The sequence below is a fragment of the Serinus canaria genome, chromosome 1, assembly GCF_022539315.1.
Source record: "Serinus canaria isolate serCan28SL12 chromosome 1, serCan2020, whole genome shotgun sequence".
NCBI classification, from domain to species: Eukaryota; Metazoa; Chordata; class Aves; order Passeriformes; family Fringillidae; genus Serinus; species Serinus canaria.
Genome location: NC_066313.1, coordinates 78,159,129 through 78,186,748, shown reverse-complemented (window position 1 = coordinate 78,186,748; position 27,620 = coordinate 78,159,129).

The following is a 27,620-nucleotide window of genomic DNA, read 5'->3' as shown; positions in this document are numbered from 1 at the left end:
CTATTTTAAGATCTTTAATTTGGCCTGAGGAGATTCTTAATTTTTTATTTGTTGTGACCTCAAGATTTTGACACCACAAAAACTTTGGCTCCTTAGACTGATTCCAAGTGACTGAGGAGGAAATGCATTTATGTTCCTCTCATGTTAAGTCATCATGATCTAAATTTTCTGAGCTGTGCACTGGTTGTGAGAACAAAGTGTCCTTATAAAATGTGAGCATTTTTCTTGCATGGTGTTACAATGTTTAATCTGGGTAGGTTGTCTAAATAATTTGCCTAAATATCCTGTTTCTTTTAGTTGTTACTAACACCTTTCTTAATTTATTGAGTAATTTTTCAGCTGTGTAAGTGTGATTTAATAAATAGAACATATAGTTTAGTTTTACTAACATGTACAGTATGCTAGACACATAAAAATTAGAAAAAGCAAATGTGAAATAACTGGGCTATTGAATGGATCATATTAGAAATACAGCTCTGAAAAAATATATTATCACACTAATTTTCATTGATTTTTTTAAAAGAAATATTTATTCTGATTTTTTTAAGATAATTCTCTATCTCAGATAAGTATAAATATTGCCAACTAACCATGCAAGCATAAGAAGAATGGAACAAAGTTATAAACAAATTTGAACTACCATAACTGGGGAAAATGACATTAACTGCAATGGGAAATTTAAAATTTTAATGTAATAATGTATATATATCTTGTTAAACTTGGAAATTTTAGGACTTTTTCTTTATTGGATATGTTTTTTTACTAAAATAAAATTCAACCTGATATGTTCAAAAGCTTTTCATTTCAAATTTTTACCTGATTTTTTTCAGTTCATGCCCTTTGTTTAGGACTAAGAAAAAAACCATTCAAGGTTAATCCAAATCAAATTAGATGACCTGAGTTGAGTTTCAAAGAAACAATTCAAAAAATCATCAATCCATTTGAAATAGCAATGGGATTATCAAGTAAACAATATACATACATACATCTACATCTAAAATTTTAAATAATGTTTTAAAAATATTTCTACCACTTCATGGTATGGAAGTTTCCAAAAGAAAGATAATTTTTTATTAGATGTCTATATCATCACGGAGATTCTCTATCATTCATGCATAGAATTACTTAGGGAACATTTTTTAAGACAAACAGGACAGAAGGTGCATATGTTTAGCAACATACACACACACAGCTATAGTATTTTTTAATTCTTTCTCCCACTTTCCTCCATCCACTAATTAAATATCCCAGAGTTTCACGCTGACTGATGATGTGTTAGGACTAACCATTACATGCCTTGCAGCAGCTCTTGCTCACACTGCAGCCTGACTCATTTATGAGGTCACTTATGTAAGTCTTCAGTAAAAATAGTGTGTGTAGTGAGTTAAAGTGTACTGTCAAGCACAAAAATGGAGTAGAAAGGATGTTCTGAATTGTCACTTACCATCTCTTACATGCAAATGTCCTTTATTACATTAGCAGAGTAATTCAATTGCTGTGGGTGTTGGTACCTGCAACCACAGAAGCTGTAGATCAATGCAAATTTTCATTTCTGCTCATTTTGAAAAAGAGTGGCTGACATGCACAAGCACATTTTGCAAATTAGAGCACAAGCAGATGAGTGTTGCAAATAGAGGGTAATGCTAAAACCTGAAATCACCTGATAAAAGGAAGTCAGCCCTAGGCTAAATCTTGGCACAAGACATGCACCAGCTCAGGGCTCCTGTCAGAAAGGTCCCTCACAGGATTCTCTGCTGTGTGTCCATCACATGTATCACAGAAATAATTTCATTACACTCCACTGCATTAAGTAAAAGGAGAGTATCCTTAGTTACTGATCATTCACAATTCCTCAGCATACATTTTTTTCTTAAAATAAAATGCACCTAGTTTACCTGGCTTGTGGATTTTTTTTTAAACTTCAGCTTTCATTGGATAGTATTGAGATGCCACAAATAAATATAGACTTGGATATATTGCCTTTACCTAACCAAATATTTAACAGTAACTAATTAACTTTCAGCTATTCATGTGAAAGTGAGCTCACTATCTCGTTCTTTCGTTGCTGTTTTTCTTTTGTGATGAATTCTCTACAAAAGAAAAACACAACTTGCTAAGAATTATTTTTTTAACTTTTTTTTTGTTAATTTCAGTTCACTAGTTTGAAAGTGAGAGGTCTGGATTTGTTTTATTCAAACTATAATGAAATTTGAAAAAAGACAAGGTCTTGTATTCAAGTACAGTAATGGTTATGTATTTTTCAAGAACTATAATTCATTTTAAAAGTATTAGAATTAATTTTTTAATCTAAACTGACATAAAAAAAATCATTATATTTCAATTTACTTCAGTGGTCTTTGTATGTTTTGTACTCTTTTTACTTCTTCAAAAAAGATTTGGTTTTTTGTTGGTTTTTTTTATACTTCTCACAACTCAGATCAGGAGAAGTGTATGAAAAATCAGGATTGAATAGTTGGTCTAGGACAGCTATAACAATTTAGTTCTTTGCCACCAGCACTGCACAGTCTCTGCTATTCATATTTCTATGAATACCTGGCATAGAAACAAGTTACTCCCCAACATTTTTTCATTTACAAAAGGAAACATTGCTCAATCCCAATCTACTTGGCATTGTCATTGTTGAATGCTGCTTTTTTTTCCCTACAGAATTGCTATTTTCACTAGACTTACAAACTCTCTGTCAATGGAGCCTTCTAATTGACGTGTCTTGTAAAATCTGGACTATCATTTGAGCTTGAATTTCCTTTAACTAAAACCAAACAGAGTCTTAGGTACCTGCTTGGAAGAAACATTTGGAAAAAATTAATTTGAAGAAGCACTGGTGATTATAAACATCTGTCCTTCAGCACTGGTGTAGGCCCACATACCATCTTGAAATCCCTCTGACTAATTCATTTAAAGTGATTAATACAGCAGCATTTAAGAAAAATATCTATGGGATTTTATATCTATGGAACATTTATTGCAAAAAGAGTAGAAAACCTGCTACTGTATGAAGGATAAGTTTGTCTTTTGCCTTCCTTCACTGCTGATAAGATTTTATTTTTTTGGTGTAATTTTATGAGAACAACTTACTGACAAAGCTGTGTTTAAAGTTTATGTACAAATACATATCTCTATGTCTTGTGAACACCACTGAACATAAAAAAGGCACCTCTATGCGCTTTACCTTTTTTCTTTTTCTTTTTAGTGCTGGAACAAAGAGCTGCAGCATTGTTCTGTATAAATAACATAAATTACATAGCCATGATCTTTTGGGAAAATAAACCATTTCTCATCTGCTGAATAAAATACCTTTTTCACTTTCAAAGCTATGCAGAACTGTTGTATTTTATGCATTAGAGAATGTTTATACAAGTATGCTCTAAAAAAAAAATCTGGATGAACAGACTTTATCGGATGTCAAAAAGCATCTGCTGATAAATGGCTTTGTATGTGTTCTGAGTTAACATTAATCAAAAAAGGGAAGTATTCCTTCTTAATCCAACCTCCAAGAACAATGATATATTTAAGCAGAATATAAATTAAGTAGAATACCTTTGGAAGGCTGGTATTCCAAGATTTTATTGCAGAAATAAGACTAGAACAAGTAGGATTATAACTACAAAAATGACAAATATTTAACTTATTCTTAAAAGCTAGCATATTGTTTAAATTTCAGCTATCCTAGTTATTGGATTAATGCTAATTTTATGTTGTAAATGGAGCCCTTTCTCTCTGCCAAAGTGAAACAACTGTGTAATACATTACGAATTATTGTTCATAAATAATAATAGCAATGTCTTGCTCTTGCAGTTATGTGCAGCTCTGCTATGCACCTCTTAAAGGTGGTATTTGTTAAACAATAGAAGGATTACTTGGTCATAAAACAGAGCAAAGAGGAAAACATCAAAATAACTCCAAAGAATAATGCAACTTTAATGACTGCATGATGCATACTTCTGTATTAATGAGTTCATAAATTCTTTAAACATAAAATTTTGAGATGTGTTAAAGTCATGGAAAATGAGGCTGAAAAACTTCTCAAACACTTCAGGAATTTATCTGTGGAAATTCCCTCCTGAAGAGAGAGGTCACTATATCTAAACATTTCCTGACAGATGTTTATCTAACCTCTTCTTAAAAGCATCTAAAGACAGAGATTTCACATCCTGCTAGAGCAATCAGTTACCTTACTTAAATAGCCTTAAGGCTGGAAAGTTTTTCTGGGTGTCTAAGTTAGATCTCCTTCAATGCAATTAAACCTATTTTTTTTCCCTCTTCCCTTGGAGACAGTTCATTTATTATTTTCTGCCATAATCTTCCATATATTTGAAGGCTGTTATTTTGACTCTCTTTAGTTTTCAGTTCTGTAGATGAAACTAGCTGAATTCCTCACTTTCCTCACAAACAGTAGTTTTCTAGATTGGCCTTGGTAACTTCCAGACCCTATCATGCTGGTTCAAATATTTTTTTTTTAATGTGAGGTCCAAAAAGAAGAAAAAATTCAGGTGAGATCTCAGTCATGCTGGACAGACAGGAAGGATTTGCTTCAAGGTTTAATTTATGTTAGTCTTCATACTCTCTTTTATGTTCTTCAAGGAGCAGGACAGGTCCAACTCCTGAATTGGGAGTGGCAATCAGCCACTTAGAACCCATGCAGCTTGGGGATGTACCTTCAGGAAAGGGTCCATCAGCCTTTCCAAGTTAGATGCCTTGCTCTTAGGACTACTTCTGAAGGTTGAGGGGCAAACAGCCATTCCAAAGGTAGCACTTCAATAAATGAGGTCAGCAACAGCCTGTGAGAGTGGGCTGAAATATTTCAAGTCTAAAGAAAGTCTGTTCAAGTCTAAAGAAAGTCTGCTTTTGGTCTGAAAACTTAATCCTGGCTCATTATATTCCCACTTGACCCTGAAAATTCTCTCACCTTTAGGAGAGAAAGAGATCTCCTTTAGGATGCTGTGTGTGATCAGCACAAAGAGGGTGTAAGGATGAGAGTGACCCCGGTACATCTGATCAGCCAGGTGTCAGGACTCATCTCTGCCTTTTGTTACTCCAAGTTCCTCTGCCAGTGGATTCAGCAGAGTTCCTTCATATGCACACTTAGTAGCTACATCCCCAGATTTCATCTCAATACTGAGTGTAAAATATATAGTGGCATTGTGACAGTCGTTTATCTGCTTCTTAAACAATTAACAGATAGTTAATCTGGTTTGTATATACAAAATACTTTTTCATACTAAAATAGAGACTATTCAATCCCTGTGAGAAGTGAAAGTTCCCTGTTTGCCTTTGCTAAAATAATAAAATCCAAAGTCTGTTTATAAAGTAAGAATAAATCAATTTTCTACTTCACAGAAACACTGAGACTTTGTGAACAGAATCCCTTCCTGGTGTACTCCAACCTCGTACATCCCTTAAAATATTATCCTTAACAAAAATTATATATATATATATAAAATATTTATATATTATTTATAATATAATATTATTTATTATATTATAAATAATGTAATAAACAATATTTATTATATCATTTATAATACAATAATTTTACTGCCTTATTTGAGATTCTTTGAGACGGTGCTGACTTTATTATATTTTTCTCCATATGTCTAATGCAGAATCCTAACCAAGTTATGTGGTTCTTTCTCCTCACAGGACCTCATCTGATCTTTAATCTCCCTCAGAAGTAGCTCTTGTTGCCTCAAAACAAACAGATCTGACATTTTGCAAACACGTTGTCCTAATCCACTGGTTCCCTAACTAATATCAGTTGTTAGGCAGAGTTGATTAGCAGCTCTGTGTGGAGCCTCTGCCTGTTTGCAGAGCTGTTGGTTCCTGCTGCACAAGTGTAGAGCAGAAATGGACTCAAAGTAAACAGTGCTGCCATTCTGAAGATAGGGAAACATGTCTAGATCAATTTAACTTGCAAGCAATTTTTTAAAGGATTTTGCAATGTCAAACTGTTTATTTTCAGTGACAAATTACAACAAAAAGCAGGGGGAGAAATCAGCTCTAAACTTAGTCTTAATCTAGTGGCACAGAAAAGAAACCTGAGAAAGGCCTTACAATTCTGATATACCTGGAAAATGCTTAAATGTTATAATGATGTTATAACAGAGAAGGAAGTTATATGAGCTCAGTTTAATGATATTAAGATCATTATTTGATAGGTATCAAATACGTATAGATCCTTCTTCATTAGATTAAGTTATAGCATACATTTTTAGACCAATTGAAAAGGAAATTGATATATGTTTTGTGATTTATTTCTACCAGTTCAACCCCCTTTTTTTCATTCAATTCAGAAATGATAGCTCATATATATATATATATATATATGTATATATATATATATATTCACAGGGTGTGTGTGCATGTGTGTGCTCATATGTATACCTGCTGTTTTTTGAGAACAGAATCATTTAGGAAGTATTATGTAAATTCAAAATTACATCTGACACCCAGGCTCAAGAAAAACAACATCAGACTGGGAACTAGGAAATATCAATGATTTACAATTCTAGCATCACTCTGTGATCGGTTTTCTTCATTTTATAGTAATTTGCAGCATCTAATGTAGTAAATAAGTTCTCTTATGGTGATTTATTACACCATGAAGTGCAGTAAAAATAAATGCAGACAATATTTATTTATTTAAAACTTTGAATTCAGAGACACATGTAGAATGGGAAGTCAAGCATGAACATAGTTCTTTGGGTTTGGGAAAAAAAATTGTTTTCAGAAATAATATTTTGCACACACTTCATTGGCTTACAGTAGTACTGCACAGCAAATGCCATCATTAAGTTTTCTTTATGGCATTTCTTCTTTGAAAGTTGCACAAACTGAATCCAATGAATTATAGCAAATTTAATAACACATTGCTCTTGTAGTAGTTTCTGAGACAGAAAACCTTTCTGCTGGTTTGTGTTTCCTGACATTTTTCACTTTTTCTGGAAAAGTTCACTAAATCAGTTGCAATGCAGAAATATCAAAGTTGCAGCATATCAAGTGGATAAATAGCAAACCATCATAAAAGGCTATGTAGAGCATAGTAACTGTCTATGGTCTAGAAAGCAATAACCACATACAATCTCTAGGTGAAAAGTGATGTTAAGCCATGCAATATCATTTGTGGTACCACTTTGATCTTATTCTTAAGGAACTTTTATAATTAAGCTTTACCAGAGGATATTTTATTGCATCTTTCTGTTTCTGTTAACGATATGATATTTTCAAAAAATTTTAATACGTATTTACACCTGCAAAATGTACCTACCTTTAAATACCTAAAGGTATAGACCACACACATCTGTGGTGGTCTATACCACATGGTGGATCATATATTTCAAATATGGTCACATATTTCTTTCAATTACATTCTGAATTTAAAATACATCTAATAATAATACAAACCCTGCGGTTTCTATTCTCTAGAAGCAACAATGTTAAAATTTGCAGCAGGATATTTGATAATTTCGATCAAAGTGCTTGCCCATGACCCAGCTGTTTTGGGTTTGCATGGTCAGGTTTTGGTAGCTGGGGCTACAGGGGTGGTTTCTGCTAAAAACTGTCCAAATTTTCCTCCATTTCTGGCAGAGCCAATGCCTGACATCTCCAGGATAGTCCCACTGCTGGCCAAGGCCAAGCCAATCAGGAATGATGGTAATGTCCCTGTCATAACATATGTAAGGAGGGAAAAATGTTACTGATCAATTGTAATTGCTCTCAGAGAAGCAAAGGTGAGAATAGGTGAGAGAAACAGCTCTGCAGACACAAAGATCAGTGGAGAAGGACAGAGAGAAAGTGCTCCAGGTGCCAGTGCTGAACCTGTGGTTCAGACTGCAGTCGAGCATCTGTGCACCTGCAGTCCATGGAAGTCAATGGGAGTGCAGAGATCCACCTTCAGCCTGTGGAGAAACCCACACTGTAGCAGGTGGATGCCTGAGAGGAGCCTGTGAGCCCAGGAGAAGACCATGCTGGAGAAGGATCCTGCCTGGGACCTGCAGACCTGTGGAGAGGGGAGCCCACACTAAAGCAGGTTTCCTTGTGACCCTGTGAGGTACCCACATTGGAGCAGACTGTGCCTGAAAGACTGCAACCTGTGGAAAGGGACCCACATTGGAGCAGTTTGTGAAGAACTGTTGCCCATGGGATGGACCAATACTGGAGAAGACCATAGGGAACTGTCTCCCATGGGAGGGCCCCCACACTGGAGCAGGGTAAAGGCTCCTCGATCAGTGGCAGGAACAACGTGTGATGAACTGACTGTAACCCCCATGCCCTGTCTCCCTGCACCACTGAAGGGTAGGAGGTAGAGATGGGCAGGAGGGAGGCATGGGAGGAAGGTATTTCTAAAGTTTATTTTCCTCTCATTATCCTGCTCTGATTTTGTAAGTAACAGATTCAATTAATATCCCCAAGCTGAGACTGTTTTGCCTGTGGTGGTGATCAGTGAGCCATCTCTCTCTGCCCCTATGTCAGCTTATGAACCCTTCATTGTATTTTCTCTCCCTTGTCCAGTTGTGAAGGGGTGTGATAGAGTGGCCTTGGGGGACATCTATCATCCAATCAGGGTAAACCCACTACAGCATAAAAGAAAGGAGTTTACATCTTCACCAGTGAAAAACAACTCACTTGGTGAAATTATTTGGAAAATTTGAGCAGATAAGTACTGCTCAGCATGAGTGAGGTCCTCAGAAGTAAGGCTAAAATAATTAGAAATACTTGCTACATTCTTATTTGTATGCATCACTTCTTATGTCTAGAATGTTGTACAACAACAATATTTCTAATTTATTTTTTTCAATTCTTCTACCAATTTTATTTTGGAAAAATATTTCAGATTTGAGTTGTGGGGTTTTTTTTTTTCTATTAGTAGTTTTATCTCACTTGCTCACTGTGACACTTTTTTGTGTTTAAAAAATTACTCTATTAAACTCTATACTGTAGGGATGTCTCAGAACCATGGTACAGGTAAGTGAGAACTGAAAACTCTTCATTATACTTTGCAGCAAATCTGTAGAGTTTAGAAAATTAGTTTTTAGTGAAAGATATCTATTGCATCTAGAAAAGTTACTTGATCTACTTATTAACTAAACTGATGGGTTGAGTTCTCTCTAGCATGCTTCAGATAGGGCCAGCTTAAGGGTTCTCAGCCGTGTGCCAAATTAATTTTGTCAGACTCTGAGCCTGGCTCAGACAGAAAAGTTTGAGGAAAATAAGATGGACATATGATGTCTTGCTTCATCTGTTGGCTTCAGGGAAGACCATAGCTGGTTGGCTTCTATGGCCCATGACAATCATCTTCCCTTAACACTGCAAATACCAGGAGGAAAACCCAATGCCTTAGTCAACAAAGTGAAGACAATTTTGCATGCAGCATGTTTAGCCTACTATATTTTCAATATCTGCACTGTTTTTATTAGGAATAAAACTCCTGGATTTCTAGGTTTTGAATTCAGTTGTCTAAGCTCATTGCATTTTTTCGACATGCTGTAGATGGGCCACAAAATTAGAGGATTTGGTAGAATTTGCTTTTTACTTTAAATATATTCATAAAACTGAACTCCATGACGATTCACTTAAGAAATATTATCAGGTCTATTGGTTACTATAAAGTGAAGTAGGAATGAACAAATTCAAATTGATCTCTTACTAATTAGCATCTTTCTCTAAAATCACAGCAAGATGTAAGGCCATGAGGACAGAAAATTGGTCTGGGAAAATACAGACAGTGTTAAAAAGGCAACATTCTAATAGATACTAAAACTAATTAGGTTGGGATCTTCAAGGCAATTTACTTACCTTCCTGCCCATTTATGAAAAGCTGTCTGGCATAAATTCTGTCAGTTGTGGAAACCCTCATTTGTATAACTGGCCATAAAAAAAGTCAGTGTCTGAAAGTAAATGATATAAAAATCACAGAGTCATAGAATGTTTAAATTAGACCGTGGTGATTAAGATTAGACCTTGAAAATCATCCAGTCCTAATCTCCCCCCCCCCCAATGGACCAGGTTGCTCAAGGCCTTGAACACTGCACTTTAACACAACCTCCCTGGGCAACCTGTTCCAGTATCTCATCACCCTGTAGATACCTTCAAGACACTTCTGGATTTAACACAGACTTGTGAAGGCCAAAATTCCCTTATTAATGACACCAAAGTCCTCAGATAAAATTTAATCCTTACTGGAAAGAAAAGTACAATTGTAAGAAAAGATTCAGCTGTTTTCTATTCATATAACATAGGTCTTTCTATCAGCACCTAGAAAACTTAATGCTACCAGATTAGAAGATAGGTCTATTATTTGGCTTTCTCAATACCATCTGTTAAATGTCTTCAGTTTTCTCTTATAACACTAGAAGATTTTCTATTGACATAGTGACTACATTTGACCACCCAGAATTACATATTTTCAGAATGCTTTTGCATCACTAAAACCAAATTTAAAATATCCCACTGTAAATTGTAACTATGCCTTCATTGGAGTTTAAACAAACTCCTCCTTAAATATAAACACCAAGACAGGAAGCAACTAAAAACTTATCTCATAAATATCCAGAAATATTACATGTTAGTTTAAACTTACAATATCTAATATAGCAGTTTAACTTTTGAGCCACGTGTTTTTAGAAGGAGAAGATGTATATACTGTCAAATGAAAGTTAAAAGACACTAATACAAAGTTTTTTCATTAGCTCTGGAGAATTTTCCTTTCTCACTGTCTGGTTGGCCACTGCCTCTGACTTCTCCCATCAGACTCTCCAAAGACAATTGAGCAATTACCCTTTGTCTGTGAGGTTAATTACCAACAATACCCAACTGACCATTAAAAGCCTACATAATCAGTATTTGAGTAGACAGGAGACCAAAAATGTAAAAGTAAAACTAGAAAATTCTGGAGAAGGCAAACATCCACATTTTAGGTGTATTATGTACATTCATTTTGCCTTAGAACATGTAGAATCCCATTAGTTGTTAATTCAGACACAGTTAACCTTTATTTGTCTGTAGCATTCTGAGGGTGTTCCTAATAATTTCTTTTTAATGCTGTCCCTGGAGGAGGCAGAAAAAGACACTCACATTGATTGATATAGCTTTTCATTGAAAAGAAATTAACCCTCTTCAAACTGTGACACCAAAGACTTCTTGAAACCGAAAGTGAAATTTTCAACATCAAGCACCTGCAAAGGAAGAAAGAAAAAAGAACTAGAGCGAAATAAAAGTGACAGTAATTTTTATTATTTTAAAGAATTTATCCATGACACAAATGTTAAAATTTGAATCCTGTGTGAATAAGCACTGAACTAAAAAGCTTGCTGTTGTGCCTTGTATAAAAAATTATATACCCACAATAGAAGGGGTTTGAACCAGATGGTGTGCAATCTCTTACACAGGGCTGCAACTTAGTGATCACTTAGATCAAAACACACATACCAAGTTAGTTGCACCTCAAATCAGTTTACCAATCAGCCCACCCTACAACCAGGTAAATCTCCCAAAACCATAGAAGGGGTTGGGAGCTGAACAGTCTGCTGAGTCAGGAGGAAAGCTTAAGCCTTGAGCACCAGCACAGTCTCCTTGACCACAGGAGGAAGAGTTCAGTGAACAAAATTGATTGACAAAGATATCTAAGAAGGTACTTAAGAGCATTTCAGAATCTAAGTTGCTCAGGTGTATCTTGAGCCCATATCAGAGTACAGGTAAGACAGGAACGTTTTCTGCCACCTTCTTTCTGCAACCCATATCTTGCTTTCCCATTAAATGAAGTTACAGATGTGCTTCAGACAAGAGGTAAAACTTGGTGGATTCAGAAGAGAGGTGCAAGGCCTTTCTGTCCAATGTCTGATCCATATGCTTGGAAAACTGGGATGTAGGGCACACCGTAGACTAGTTTTGCATGTCAGTATAAATGAAGCTGAAATCTATTATAGAACATGTAGTCTAGCATAAAGAACATTCTAGGAGAGATGGGAAACTTCAGAAGAGATTTTATACTTTGGTTTGTCATTCTTGAGGGGAATTATATTCACTACATTCCTGAAAAGAGAGTGGTTCTTATGGTGTCTCATTTTGTTTGGATTAATCCTTACCATTTACCAATTCCACAAACTGAAAAAAATTCAAAGTTAATATAATATTTTTGTGAATTGTTATTAGAAATAATTCACTCCTAATACTTGTTTCAATTAATCCTTTGCTTACAGAAATATATATGCAATCTAAAAATAGTTTTATTCATTGGCTTTAGTATCTGTTTATATTTCCAAATAATGTATATGCCTAATTTGTTCCTCAGTTCTGTGTAATAATTCACTTCTAGTTCCCCTTTGGGGTGAACCAACATGCTCCTGCAAAGCAAAGTCTTCAGGTGACTCTCCAGATTATTCTTCCTATGGAATTTTACTGGAAGGTTTAAGAAAAAAAAATAAATTGCATATTCACTATTCTGTGATTTTTTCAATATTTTGCCAGAAGAACCTGCATTCCCTAATGCTTCAATAAGATCTTCATTCTGATGTTTATGCAACCATCTGTTCCCTACAGACTTTGTCTACTATCAGACAATTTGAACTGAAAAAAATCGCATGTATAGATTGTGAGGGTCATTGAAACATAACAAGTGCTGAAAAAATCTCAGTCCTCCATGTTATCTGTTGTAGAAAAAAATTGATTCCCCTGAAGAAGAGAACTGTTCCGGACCATTTAGCATTTGTGCCTGCATGCAGCTCTGAAGTGCCAAAGAGTAAATTCTCAGTGTGGCATTTCTGCTTTATGTAGCTCTACCACATTTTTTTAATATATGTTGTACCTAGGTTTATGTACCTAAGTAAAGAGAGCTTCTGTTACTTTGATGAAAAATAATGCAGAGAACATTTCTTCTAATTTGATTTACATTTTTGGGTTTTAATGTTGCTCTGCCATAACTGAAAAATTTATTTTTGTTTCTATTGCTGTTTTTAAAATATTAATATTCCTATTCCCATCTCCCTTTTTTATGTTGTTATTTCTATACATTGCTTTCTACACTTGATGTATCTTTGTATTGGATTTTATTGTGTTGAGAGTATCAATTTCCTTTCACTTCAATACTTTGCTATGCTGGCTTTCTTGGGGTTTTTTTTGTTTTGTTTTTTTGTTTTTTTTTTTTTTTTTTTTTTTTTTTTTGCTTGCTTCTGTTTTCCTTTTGGTAGAAAATGAAATTTCCAAGATCTATTATTTTTGGCAAATATATACTTCATTATATATTTTGAGAAAAGAGATATATTCATCAGCCTGAATAGGCTCCTGTGATTAGGAGGTAACTGTCAGTATCTTTGAGTTTCTGTTTATTTAAACCAGAGAGAAGAATAGTAGAGGAATATATATAGAGAGAGGAATAGTAATACCCTCTTCCAAAGTGATGTTGAGTGAGTAAATGAATTATTATGAATTTACAGAATCACAGAGTCACTAGGTTGGAAGAGACCTTCAAGATCATTTAGTCCAACCCATGTCCTAACACCTCAACCAAACCATGGCACCGAGTGCCACTGAGTGCCATCCAATCTCTTTTTGAACACATCTAGGGATGGTGACTCCACCACCTCCCTGGGCAGACCATTCCAGTACTTTATCACTCTTTCCATAGATTTCAGGAAGTTGTAGGGAGTGATAAGGTCATTACTGAGTCTCCTTTTCCCCAGGCTAAACTCAGCTCCCTCAGTTGTTCCTCACAGGGTTTGTGTTCCAAGCCCCTCACCAGCCTTGTTGCCTCCTCTGGACACACTCAATGTCTCAATGTCCTTCCCAAACTGAGGGGCCAGAACTGGACACAGCACTCAAGGTGTGGCCTCACCAGTGACAAGTACAGTGGGAGAATGACCTCCCTGCTCCTGCTGGCCACACTATTCCTGACACAGGCCAGGATGCCCTCGGCCTTCTTGGCCAGCAGGGCACACTGCTGGCTCATGTTCAGCTGGCTGTGGACCAACACTCCCAGGTCCCTTCTGCCTGGGCACTGTCCAGCCACACCATCCCCAGTCTATAACATTGCAGGGGGTTATTGTGGCCAAAATGCAGGACTCAGCACTTGGACTTATTAAACTTCATCCTCTTGAACTCTGCTCATGACTCTTCCAGGTCTCTCTGCAGAGCCCTCCTGCCTTCCAACAGATTTACACACACTCCCAGCTTAGTGTCATCCGCAAATTCACTGATGAAGGACTCAATCCCCTCATCCATGTGATCAATAAAAATATTGAACAGAACTGGCCCCAGCACAGACCCCTGGGATGCACCATTGGTGACTGGCCCCACTTGGATGCAGCACCACTGACCACCACTCTCTGGGCCCAGCCATCCAGCCAGTTCTTAATAAGAATGAGTGTCTTTATGTACTCTCATGGGAAGATATGTATCATTATGGTAGAATAAGAGACTTTTTCGTTATTATGATTGTGGCTGAAGAACTTCTCATGCAATTAAGTGAGATAAATAGCATGTAAAAAATTCTGTGTGTAATGCAGAAAAAAGGTTTTTTGTTTTTTTGTTTTTTTAATAAAGTTGTGTAATGCCATTTATTTTGAGATTTTAGAATTTTAATACAACTTGTGTGTAATTAAAGTTGTTGAGAAAATCCAATTTGTTTTAAAATTGGGCTTTGAATAAAAATACACTTAGCCTACCATGGGCTTTCAGAACTGTCTTTTCAGAATCCCTTAACTGACAAGATGGTTAATGCACCTGTATCTTTTTTTTCTCCTTTCTCTTTTCATTATGTACCTTTCAGTTTCCCTTCTAAAACTCAGGACAACATTTTTTCTTGATGCAGGACCAAGTATGGTCTAGTTTACAAAGGCAAATCAGAAGTCAGGGAACAAATAGGAAATAATGTCTGTGAATATACACACATGAAAAAACCTCTGTTGTTTGTTAGGCTCTGCCATGATTGGATTTTACACAGACAGAGGCAGAAACAGATGTGGAGAGAAGAAGTGCGAAAAAAAACCAAGGCCAAAATCAAGCAATTGTGGCAGACAGTAGGCTGTATACTGCTCTTCAGATCTGAACAGTGTTGGCTGATACAGGCTGGAGATAATCAATGTGTCCATTTTGTTGACATTTCTGGGAAAGGAGGGGAGTGAAATTCTTCTAAGCCCCTTTTTTTTCTTTCTTTTTTTTTTTTTTTTCAGCAGCAGCACAGATGACAGCTAGAAATAAACAGTGTTTTCATGGCTGAAATGTCTGCCAGTCATGATAATATGCAGGCTCTCCTTGAGGTAGCAAAATACTGAGCAAAAGGTTGGGGTAGTAAAACAACTTGATGAGAGGTGGCTGTAGCCCCACATTCTTTTTGCAGATTCAACCCACATTGCTAATGCATGGGGGTGATGAGCGCTGCTACAAGCCTGGCTCATGTTGAATCCAGCCTCAAGTCTTGATCTGCCCCTTCCTAAGACCTTTCCCCCTTATCCTTTTGTCAATGATTGTAATGTTTATGTGAAATCAATGAAAAATGTGTTTTTTAAGAAAAACCCTGAAGTCCTGACCTTACTACAGAGCTGAGAATTCAACATTCAGTTGAGGATGATATCACCCACTGTGCAGAGCAACTGGCCAGCTGGTGAGAAATTCCGGCTGTCATCGCAGTGCAGGGAGTTAACATATTTATCAGATACTTGAGATGAAAAAGTGGTAGTTCATGGGGACTTTTTTCCCCTAAGCCATCTGGTCCTGAGGTGCCTCTTACATCTATTATTGAATCATTAAAGTCAATGAGGTGAATAACACGATTAAACTTATTTACTTGTCATGTAACAGTCGGTTAACAGTGAAATGTAACTTCTAGTTTCTGGTTTACTCTGCATTTGAAATGCATCTCAGTTCCCCTAAGTGATACCCAAAATTAATGCCAGATAAAGATCTTTTAATTTGGAGTCTAATTTAAAAGTACATTAATTCTTTTAATTCTGCTCTACATAGAAACATTGTATTGCATTTCCTGCAAAGACTGCCCCTTATAATTAAAACAATAAAACATAAATAATTGGCAATAACTACAGATATGTATACTCATCATTTCACTCTACTAATCAGGTATGTGCACATTTATGGAGATTCTGCACAAAATGCAGTTTGCTCATGCAATTGTAGGAAAGGCAAAAAGCAGTAAATCTGATCAATATATAAAAGTCCTATTTGCATAAAAAAGGTTTAAAGCATTTCATTAGATACACTCATAAAAGTGTGAATAAGCAGTTATTGTATTACCATAAATGGATTATACCTTTTTGTACTGAACCAAGATTTAAATAATATGGATTATACTGTTTGAATTAATTTTTAAAGGCAAGAAATCTTACTGTAGTAAGACAGTGATATTTAGTTTGTAAAGGTTTGTACAGCTATAATTAATGTTACCCTAGAAATTAGGAAGTAAAGATGCCCTGTTATATTTATGTTAAGACCTCCTTTTGAGATCTGCAAATCTTTAAAAGTGCAAATATTTTTGGGCTTAATGTAAAATATTTCAAAGTCAAGGGACTCATGTTCCTCGACTTCAGTAGGCTTTAAATCAGAAAATTAATTAGTAATATGATATAAAAATATAGATAATTATTCATACCAAGAATGATAGGATTAAATAAATAAATTTTTAAAACATTTTAAAATGTATGTATAGTAACTGAATTTGCTAGAATCCTTTGTATATGGTCAGCTTTAAGTAATCTCAGGGTTAATTAGCAACTTCACACTTCATGCATCCAACCATCACACATTACACTATGTATTAAGAAAAAGGCATAGTTTAAAACATTGTACTGAAAAGTTCTTCCTACTTTGTCCTGGTAGCTTGATCTCCAGATATTAGGTTATCAAGCAGGTAAAGTTTTGATACCTGGAAAAACTGTATCTTATTTTCCAAAAAAGTGAAATGAACTAAATAACAGTATTGAGGGTTGTTTGAACTAACTGATTTGACTATGCTCAGAAGTGTGCTGGGAATGCTCACAAAATCATTGAATCATAGAAAGAAACATCATAGAATGTGCTGAGTTGGAAAGGACCCAATCAGGATCACTGACTCCAACTCCTGGCCCTATACAGGACACCAAAAGAGAGATGTCCCACATAATCTCTGAAGTTGGTGATGGAATGCAGTCCTCTTTACTCTGCAGGGATTTTAAACCAACCTTAACAAGGTTCAAAGATACATCTTCAACTATTTATGTGCTCTGCTAAATGAAGCTGTTGTGGATCGCAATGAAATTGCCTATCCAGAATTCCCATGTCATTAACTCCAAGGTTTATTTCCAATACTAATCAATTGTGATGTATTCTTCACTGAAAGTTTATTAATATTTAAGTTTTTGTATTAAGTCAGAATATGCATCATCATTAACATTGTTATTGCTTTACCATTCAGACTTTTTTCCATGCTGAACACTGTTTTGTGTGATGTTGGTGATTTGGGTTGGTTTTTTTGGTTTTTGTTTTGTTTTTCTAACTTTCTTTTCTGACTATATTACAAAGAAGGATTACAGGTGAGAAGGTGTGGGCCTCAGTAGGCATAACAGGATTTAATAAGAGGCCTAGACTCAGATGAAAGCTCACTGCATAGGATTTCATTATTTTATTCAGGACAGTAAATGTAATATTATTATTAAGTAGATTATAATTTCAGTTTTTCCTCCTTTAACTGTCTATTTCAGTTCTTCATCTAGGCACCAGAGAATGGATTTCTTTTTGTTACATTGCATTGCTTAATCTCATTTTGTGTTTTGTTTTTACTTATTTTCTTGATATTATTTTTACAGAAATGTAATTTTTTAAAAATTTAGAAATGCAGGGAGATGTGAGATTAATAAGATTATTACCATATCAAATTCCATTTACCCGTGTGCTCTATATCTTTCACTTTGTTGATTACTCAGTAAAAAATTGCATGACAGTTAAAAGATTTTTTTTTTAATGAAGATAAAACTACAAAATTAGTAGAATCAATCCAGAAGTTTAACACAGCTGTAGATAAGTGATGTAGGGAGTTAATTGGTATTCCAAAGGGGCTGATAATTTTTATTCATATCCCCCTAAAATATCTACCTGTCTTTGCTCAGATTTTAGAATGATCGGAACATTTCACAAATAAAGCAAGCATAGAAGTACATCTATGACAATCTTTTCCATTCTGAAGACCAGATAGGAAAATAATATAAATGAGCTAGAACTCATGTCTTTGTGATTTAATGACTGAGAATTAGATGGAGTCAGGAGATACACCAGAATTAGTCGATTCATAATTTCAAAAGCACTAAAAGAAAACCCCAAACAAAAATTATTTCATTACCAGAAACCATATCATCTGTTCCCTTACCACAGAAGGAAGTTTGCTAGATTTGAATTTTTCCACTTACACTTTCTGAAAGGAAAATAATGTGTTCAACATCCATTTATTTATTTTTAAATCAAGAAAGTTCCATTTAAATTTTAGAGTTCCTCCAGTTAAAAAAATACAGCAAGAAACAGTTGACACGATTTGGCTTATAGTCTTCTAACACCCACATTTCTCCATCTCTTCCACCTGGCAGCTTGGGAAAGCTGCCCAGGTTATACCAGAATGCTTTGGAACAAAACCAGTCCTTTAGCATACTAGGTGTTGACAGGCCAACCTGGTTAACACATGGTTTTGCCAGGAAAAAAAAAAAAATCATGCTCCCTGGATAAACTGAATCATATTAGCTTTGAACATGTCAGATGATCACTTAGAAAGTGTAGTCACAATCGTAATGTGATCCTATCCATACTGCAGAAAAAATCTGAGTGACTGAAAAAAACAGCAGTCATCACTTCATCCTCAAGGTCTCGAGACTTTTGGGGAAAGAACTAACAAAGTCAGTTTAGAATAGGTATTTTATGTATTATTTATACTTTTCTCTCTTTGTGAACCCTGCATCACACACTAGAACAGATTATTCATTTGTATTGACTATGAAGGGAGCCTAGAATGGAAAGCTTTGGGGTAGCAGTCAGCATTTCTGATATCTAAAACTGATCAGGCAAGGCTTATACTTGCAGACATCCTCAGGACAAATTGTAGAATAATATATTGTTCTACCTAGTCCTACTCCGTTCTGAGTTCCATTACAAAGGCAAATAAAATGCCACAATATTAATTTAATTATTCATGAACATCAGAAAACATTCAAAGGTATCTTTAGGGTAAGGGTTGGAGGTCTTTCCCATTATTATCATTATTATTGTTATTGAAGTAGTATCTTGTGAATGTATTCTCAGCTGTCTGGAATGATAAGACTGCATTATATCTAATTTTTCAAGCTGCTCTTTAGATTTATAAAAACTCCAGTTTTTAGTAAGAAGGTTTATCTCCTTATTTGTCTGTTTCTGTGACTTTTTCAGGTAAACAGTGCATTTAAGCACAGACATAGGAAACACCATTTTTATCCTTTGGTTGATCAAAATCAGCTCCAAATATCTATCTATCTGTTTAAAGTGAATAAAGAATAATTTTTTTTGCAAGTGCATAGGGCACAATGACTTTTGGCAAAAAGGACAATGTGGCTGGAGTGTGCTGTGCCTCTCTGCTTAGATGTTCAGCATGATCAGAATGCCTTTAGATAACAGAACTGGACCATTTTGGTGCTGTTTATGGAAAATTATGATATTGCTGCTGTTCACAGAGAATTATTCAGTTTTCTGACTTCTCTAAAATATAATTGATTTGTATTTCACTTACTTTTGTAAAAAGAATGACTTTGATGTAGAGTTGTATAAAGCTTTGAAAGGTAGAGCTGAGATAAAAATTTCGCAATTTGACTGCTTTTCTTTGACATTGGTATAAAGTTTAATTCTAAAAAAGATGTAAAAGACATGTGAAATATGTCTTTGGAAGCATTCACAAGCTGTATAAAGTATATTTAAAAAATTCATTAATTTATGTACCTGAGGAAATATGAGGATGCTGTGCTGTATCAAACCAGCATCCTGGATCTCTGTGTTTTACAGCTCTTCAGAAAAAGAACTAAACTTTAAAAGACAATCAGCACCATGAACAACAAAATTTTAATAATAATTTTAATTCTTTCTCAGTGGATGTCTCTACCCTTTAAGAAATCATCAAATATTTTTTTTCAAATCCTCCCTTTAATAAACAAATGAACGAAGAACCAAAATTGGCAAAAAAGTATGAATCCTCAAGACATTAATTTATTTTTATTTCCGAATGACTTAGAGAAACCAAAGCAGATGCAAGGACCACCCTGTTCTTTGCTGTGTTAACTAAACAAATATCATGCTTTATTTGGCTGGAGGCAAGATCAGAGGTTGAAAACTGTAATATCATAGCAATGAGAAATTGTGTTATTGTTGTTTACCTGGAATTAAAACTTTCTAAGAACTTGCAATATCTGATACCAAAGAAATCCCTTAGGACATATCTTTAACTTACCTATATGCACGATCTCCAGTAGCTCTCTAGCAGCTACTATCAAAAGCTGAAATGTTTTGAATTTTTACTTCATTATTTGGGTGTTGCCACTATGAGGCAAGTGTGAATTTCAGCAAAGGTCTCTTTCATGCTTTTTGTAAAAATGGGAGAGATAGCCCAAATTTGCCGAAGCTATTGCTTTTATTCAACATCCTAACTGGTAGTAAAGAGAAAGTAGAAAAGAGTAGAAAATTATTAAGCAGCTCACACTAATACCATGTCATTTATTTAACTGCTTAGATATAAAATAATGAATCCCTGTTTAGGAACATCTCTAGGAAATTATTGATTTTGATAGCATTTTGTTTTGTTTTATTTTGGTGGGGTTTGTGTGGGTTTGCTTTGGGTTTTGGTTTTTTCTGGTGGGTTACTTCACTATGCTAACACCATGTATAGATCATATACAGTTTTTTAAATCCTTGCTCTATTTGCTGTGGAACTTCTCCCAAAACAAGGACAGAGAAATAGCTGCTATGAAACATGTTCCAGAAAATGTAATTTCTGAAGAAAGAAAGCAGGAGTCCTCTGAGAGCAGAGAGGTGTCTAGCACTGTACAGTAATTTTTTTAAGGGATACTTATTTAAAGGAAGAGGATGAGCTTCACTTGTGGGGTGAAATGGAAGTCTGAGTTGTTATCTTGGGATTGATAGGAGTTCTGTAAAACAGTGAACCACTTCAGATATTTTTTTAAGGAGATGCATACTCTTGAACACCAGACTAGGTAAGGTGTAAAGGTCTAGGTAGAAAGCAGCAGCTTCTGTAAACTCCTTACAGCAAGGCCACCCTCAGCACAGGAAAAAAACCTTGCTAGGTCATGTACCAGAAAAGTCACAAGCACAGCAGCCCGTCCTCAACTTTTTGTTCCTGAAGGCAACACATCAATCATCAGAGGAACATTCAGCTACCTGGATGCAGCAAAGGGGAGTGTAAAATTTCTGTTGCTGTGCTGTGGCTCCTTCCTTGTTGCCTGAAAATCTACACAGCTCTTGAACAATGGAACCAGATTCATTTCCCCCCCAACTTGAGCTTGAGTTAGAAACCAAATTGACTTAAGCTTCTTCTGTTGAAAATTGATAAATTTGGATCTCAGAGAAAATTGATACGTTTGAACCTGAGCTGAATGACCACTTACAGATGATTCTTACTGACAAAGAGATTAGAATTGCTCCACTCCTCACCCAGGTTTTTCAGTTAAGACCTCACAGAAAGGTGGCAGAAATAGAGGCCATAGGAGGTGATCCAAAAAAAAAAAAAAAAAGCAGTCACATCTATCAAAGGAGACTTTGACTAAGCTCTCTTTAGGGATAGAAATAAACTCCTCAGTTGACCACAAAGTTTTGTGGAAAGATACTACTAAAAAGAAGAAGTTCTACTGGTAAGAAACTGTGATAATTGACAGAAGTTAGAAAAATAAGAAGGGATTGAAAAGGAATTTAGGAGTCCTCAACTAATGTTTCAATTACTTTGGAAACAAGGTATATTAAAGTGGGTACCTTGTCCACACAAGAAAAATGCTTTCATTAGGCTAAATTGGTTTAGAAGTAGATCTAGTGATAGTGGGGAGAAAAGAAAGTGTGATTGAAGATGGCCCCTTGTGCTTTTCTCTTTTAATTTATTCTTTTAGAGAAAAAGCTGCAACTTACAAGTTCCAGATGCTATTATTTTCTGATGATTCTCTACCTTTTCTTCCAAAATTGCATAATTTAAAAATAATTTCTTTAACTTTTTTTCCCCCATATTTCCTGTTTGCCACCTTTCATGATGTAGAGATCACAGAATTACAGGATCTATTAGATTGGAAAATACTTCTGAGATCATCAAGTTCATGAACATCAACCATGTCAGCTAGACCAGGGCACTGAGTGCCATGTCCAGACTTTCCTTAATCCCCTCTAGGCATGGTAACTACCACGTTCCTTGGCAGCCCATTCCAATGTCTAATCATCCTTTCTGTAAAGAAATCCTTCCTGATGGCCAACCTAAACCTCCCCATGAGTAGCTTAAGACTATGTCCTGTAAAGATGTCTAGAATTCTGCCACAAATTATGCATGTAAACAACCAAGTTTTCCAGTTCCATAGTATTCAAATTCAAATTTTTAAGACCAAATAGGCTGGAATGACTTTTTTGTTTGTTTGTTTTGTTAGTAAAGTATGATTCTTTGAGAGAAATGCAAGTTGTGTGGTGTGGTTGTGATGGAGGGTGATGTCAACCACTTCATGTGTGTTTTCCAAATATTTTCTCCATTCTATTAGTATTTTTAAATAAGTAAATGACAGAGTTTTCCAACATAAAAATAATTAATTATTCTTAATCATAAAAACACTTCTCAAGCTATTTCTGTCCAATATTAGGAGTTTTTGAAAAAAAAGATGTAGAATAACAATACAAGAGAACTTTCCTTTTCTGATCATCTTCTTGCAATTTATGTATGAAATTAACAGTGTCAATTTACCTACACTTGAAAAATTGGTTTCATGTTTATAGTTTTTTGAAGGAGAATTTTACACTTTTTCAAAAATGCTTAACAACACTTATTGCATTGATGATATTCCAAAATGATTGCTATACTTTTATATCTGTATTATGCAGAAAAACTAATTGATTTAATTGATTTGATTTTAACAGTGAAGTATATATCCTCTTCTGTACACACCTAATATTGATTTGTCTTCTTCTACTCTACTCCCGCCATATTTTGCTGCTTTCTTTTATTCCATTTTTCTTCTGCTGTTTATTTTTCCCACTGTTATCATCAGGATTCATCCTTTTGCCAGCTCTTTTCTTTCTGATTCTCTTACCACATTCTTTTTCCTTCATTCCTGCTGTATCCAGTGACCTTCTCACTCCCCATAATTTCCACATCACAAAATATTCTACCAATTTTTCACATAGTTACTGCTCCTCTCATTCCTGTCCATGTATGAACAATGTCAGCTTTCCATTTTCATTATTTTCAAAACAGTATTTCAATTCTATTCTCTTTAGTTATCCATCTGAACTCATTAGTCATGAACTATCATCTTCTCATAAGCACTTGCCTCCCAACAGCTTCCACAAATGACTGCTGGACATTTAGTTTGATCACCACTTTCTCCTGACATTTTGAATTTTGTGTAAAGGATTATTTCAGCAGTAGCAGGACAAAATGATGTGAATCTATAGTACTTTTCAGAGTCTCATTTCTAATTTACTGTACACCTTTATTGCACATTTTTCCCCTCTGTAGACCTCTCCTCTTCACAGACTGTATACAAAGCTACGTGTTTCAAATAAAAATAAAACTCTTCTGGCTGCACATGTTATTGCAATACACACTCTTCTTTTAAGGCAAAGTCTGCAGTTTAGGTTCCTACAGGAATTTTTTCCCCTCTAAAATATTTGTTCAGTCAATGGCCATTCTCTCACAGCTGTCTCAAAGGCATTCAGTCAAATGCTTCTAGTTCCAGTAGGACATGACTCCTACTTTCTAATTCTAGGTGAATCATTAGTGGGTACAGTCTCAGATTTTCTTGCAATAAGTAGAAAATAAAAGCGTAAGCTGAATGCATTTCCAAAGTGGTTGTCTATCTATAACTAGAACACAGGGTAAATATTTTCTTTCAGGAATTGCAATCCAGAGCAATGTTAATCTTTTGTATTGATTAAGAACTATTTTAACTGGTTGGAATAATTTAATCCCTCTTTATATCTGTAATATAGCATTCCAATATGTTAAAGAAGGAAGAATGATTCAGCACACATCATTTACATTAAGTGGCTTTGAAAAATAATTCCATTTTTACTGAAAGGAAGTCTGAAAAGTCTATATATTATTTTGTGTGAAGTGCAAGTCCTCAATCTGAAAGAAAACTACTGTCCGGAGATTATGGACATTTTTTTAGAGGAAATAAACCCCCTACACTTCATCTGAATCTTCAAGGGAAAGAAAAGAAAAATCTCTAGAAAATATTAATATCGTAATAATAATGTTTCCATCTGAAATGTCTTTTCAAGAGTAACACTTCTTTTCAAACTAGTCATTTGATGTTGAAATAGTGACAATGTATTAGTCTTTATTTTATAAACTGGTACAGCCTATAAGTCAAGTCATGAAACCATATTTTCATAATTCTGCATTGCAGTGTCTCCCGACAAAATTTGTTGAATAATTTACATAAAACTTTTTTTTTCTGATAATATTATACAAATATATGACAATTGAGTAGCCTAAACTGATTTAAACTGCTCATATCCAAAGACTTCTAAAAAGCAAGGATTCCATCTCACTGTTTGTTGGTTTTAAGTTTGTTGGTTTTTTTTTCCCAGATTTGATTTTTTGCAACCAAAATGAAAAAAAAAGTTTATCTATTTTCTTAGAATGTCTCATTGTAAAAAAACAAATAATTTATACTTGTGTTTCTTTTCTGAATTACAATTTTTTTGTCAACTGAACAGCAAATGAAGATTTTTTTTTTTCTAAGGCACATAATTTTCCTTCAATGATTATGAAGTCTGAAGGGCAAACTGGAATGTTTAACACATAAAAAGTAAAATCATTTTAGTGACTTTAGGGAAATAGACATCCATATATTTTACCTGTTTCTATGTAGTAACAAGAATCTTATGTATCCTATCTACAGTACTAAAGCTTAAATAGGAAATCCTTGTGTAGTTTTATAACTGTGTGATTATCATCTATTTAAAATTGGGAAAGTTGTAGAGGAAAAGTCTTTAATTTTAGTTGAAAGGTACATATTACCCACTTACTGATTTACATAGGACCATGTGAATACAACATGAATTTAAAGCCTTTTTCTCTTTTCTTGGGGGGGAGAGGAGATTTTTTTAATTCTTCTTGGGTTTGGGTTTTTTTTTTTTTTTGTTTTTATTCAAGTTGTATCTTTGTTCTTTACTAAGTTTCACATACAGAAGGAGGTAGGTCAAGCTGACTGTAACAGTGTCCTGCTTCAGGAAATTCTTAGCAGAGGTGGTGGTCAATTATGCAAAGAAAGAGCACTGCAGCATAGCTTGCCAGCAGGATGTGGGGAATGTGTTACTTTCTAAATAAAACCAATGGGTTTGTGGATATGGAGCACTCAGCAGCCTGGATATGCACCATCTGCCTACCACATCTTTGTGCCCCGATTTTCACTGAGAGCAATGAAGGCATACAGAGAGCAATGAACTCCTGTGGGTCTCCTGGGATGGCTGACTGCAGGGCTCCAGATTTCACCTGGAAGAAGGTGCTCATACACAGGAATTTGGTCTCCAGGTAGATACTTGGCTGTCCCTGTGAAGTGAAATCAGGAGACTATGGGCTGTGAAATATGCTAAGAAATATTAACTCTTTAAAGTGATCCTTTCCTCTTCTTGCTTGTTGACAGTATTTTGCTGCACTGGTTCTTGACTCTTCACAACTAGTAAAAACTTACAAGTATGAATCACAGCTAAGCACTGTTTAAATAGCAAAACCAAAGCACTTTATATTCTAATCACCTTTGAAATATTGACTTAGTGTCTGTGAATACTGATCATCACTACAGAATAAACCAGAAAAACTGATGTAGTGAAGTTTGATCAGCATAAGCGGATGCACGTGTTGGAAGATCCTTGCCTAATGTGAGAGTCAATATGCTCAGGCTTACTTCCAGCATATTTCTTAGACTAAGGGAATCAACTATTCTGTCACGTGCTTTCATTAAGTATTTTTGGGAGTTCAGCCATTGAAAATTACTTAATGGAATTATTTATATATTAGGAAAGATGACTGCATATTGAGGAAGTTCTAATTTGAACAAAATTGTTCACAAGGAGATTGAGGTGCATTAGACTCAGCTGCTGTGAAAGGTAAGCACATGTCATCAGTCTCTTAATTAAAACTTTTGCACGTCTCACAGGATAAATAGTGTAAAAACATTGGGACATCAAAATGTGTAAAATCTCACCTTTCCCTCTTTTCTTCCTTAGTACAATATTACCCAGGTTACATATGTTTGTCCAGTTTGCCCAGAAAGTTGTTTTATATAGGTCACTGCAACTCCTGATCCTTTTCTTAATTGCTGTCTGTCTTGTGTGCTATTGATAATAATTTTTGAACTCAGTTGCCTACATTCAGCCCCAGCTTCTCCTTGAAAAGGAAAAGAATTGCAGCTGTTTAATCAAGTTACACAGCAAGTAATTTTAAGTTTCATCCTAATTAGTTCAATGAAGGTTAAACCATATGACAATATAGACAAAGTTTGATAATTACATACTTCATTTAGGGAGAAAAAGTGCTCATAGTGGTGAAATTACTAAGACTTTTACATTCTTCTTCTTTGATATTATCCCTATTTCACTCAAACTGAATATATCACCAGCAGGAGAAATGTGCAAAAATAGCTTCCATAGGCTAAAATAATTAGCTATCTAGGGCCGTGCAGAGTACTCATAAGAATAATTTACCAAACCCCCACCACCAGAGAAAGGACATGAGATAATATCTACCTAAGCAGCTACTATAATCACATATAAAAAACCAGACAAAACTGAATGAAACCAGAGATTTTTTCTTAACAGATTCTATACCAGTTAGATTAATCCAGTACAAATCACTTGATTTCTGTAGAAATATTTCTGAATTAAAAAGGTTCAAATGAATCAAGATTAAGACCCTAGAAGTAGCATTCCATGATCCTCCTTTGCAAAGTTTTTTCATAACATCTCGTTCTTATGGTTCTGGAGAAGGGGTAAAATAAAACCGAATAAGGAGCGCAAGCAATTTCTTTTCTTTTTACACCATTTCAGTAAAGACCAGATTTCAATTACCTGCAATAATTAAGTAGCTTCAGCATGAAGGGGTTCTAACCTTCAGCAAGGGAATCTTTCTATGACTTCCAGCAAAGGTCAGCTTTGTATTGATCAGTTATCGATTAGGTTTGTGTGTTCTCGCAGTGTGAGATTGCTAACAATGGGGTTTATGGGGATTTATGAGGTTTTTGAATGCATCTTTGTTGTTCAGGAATAAAAAAGAGCAATCAAAATATATTTTTATCTCCTTATATTAGAAGTATTTTAGATACTAATTCAGATACCATTTTTATAAGTCCTAATAGAAATTTATTTTGTTTGAAAATCTTTTCTCCTATTAAGTAAAACTTACTTTC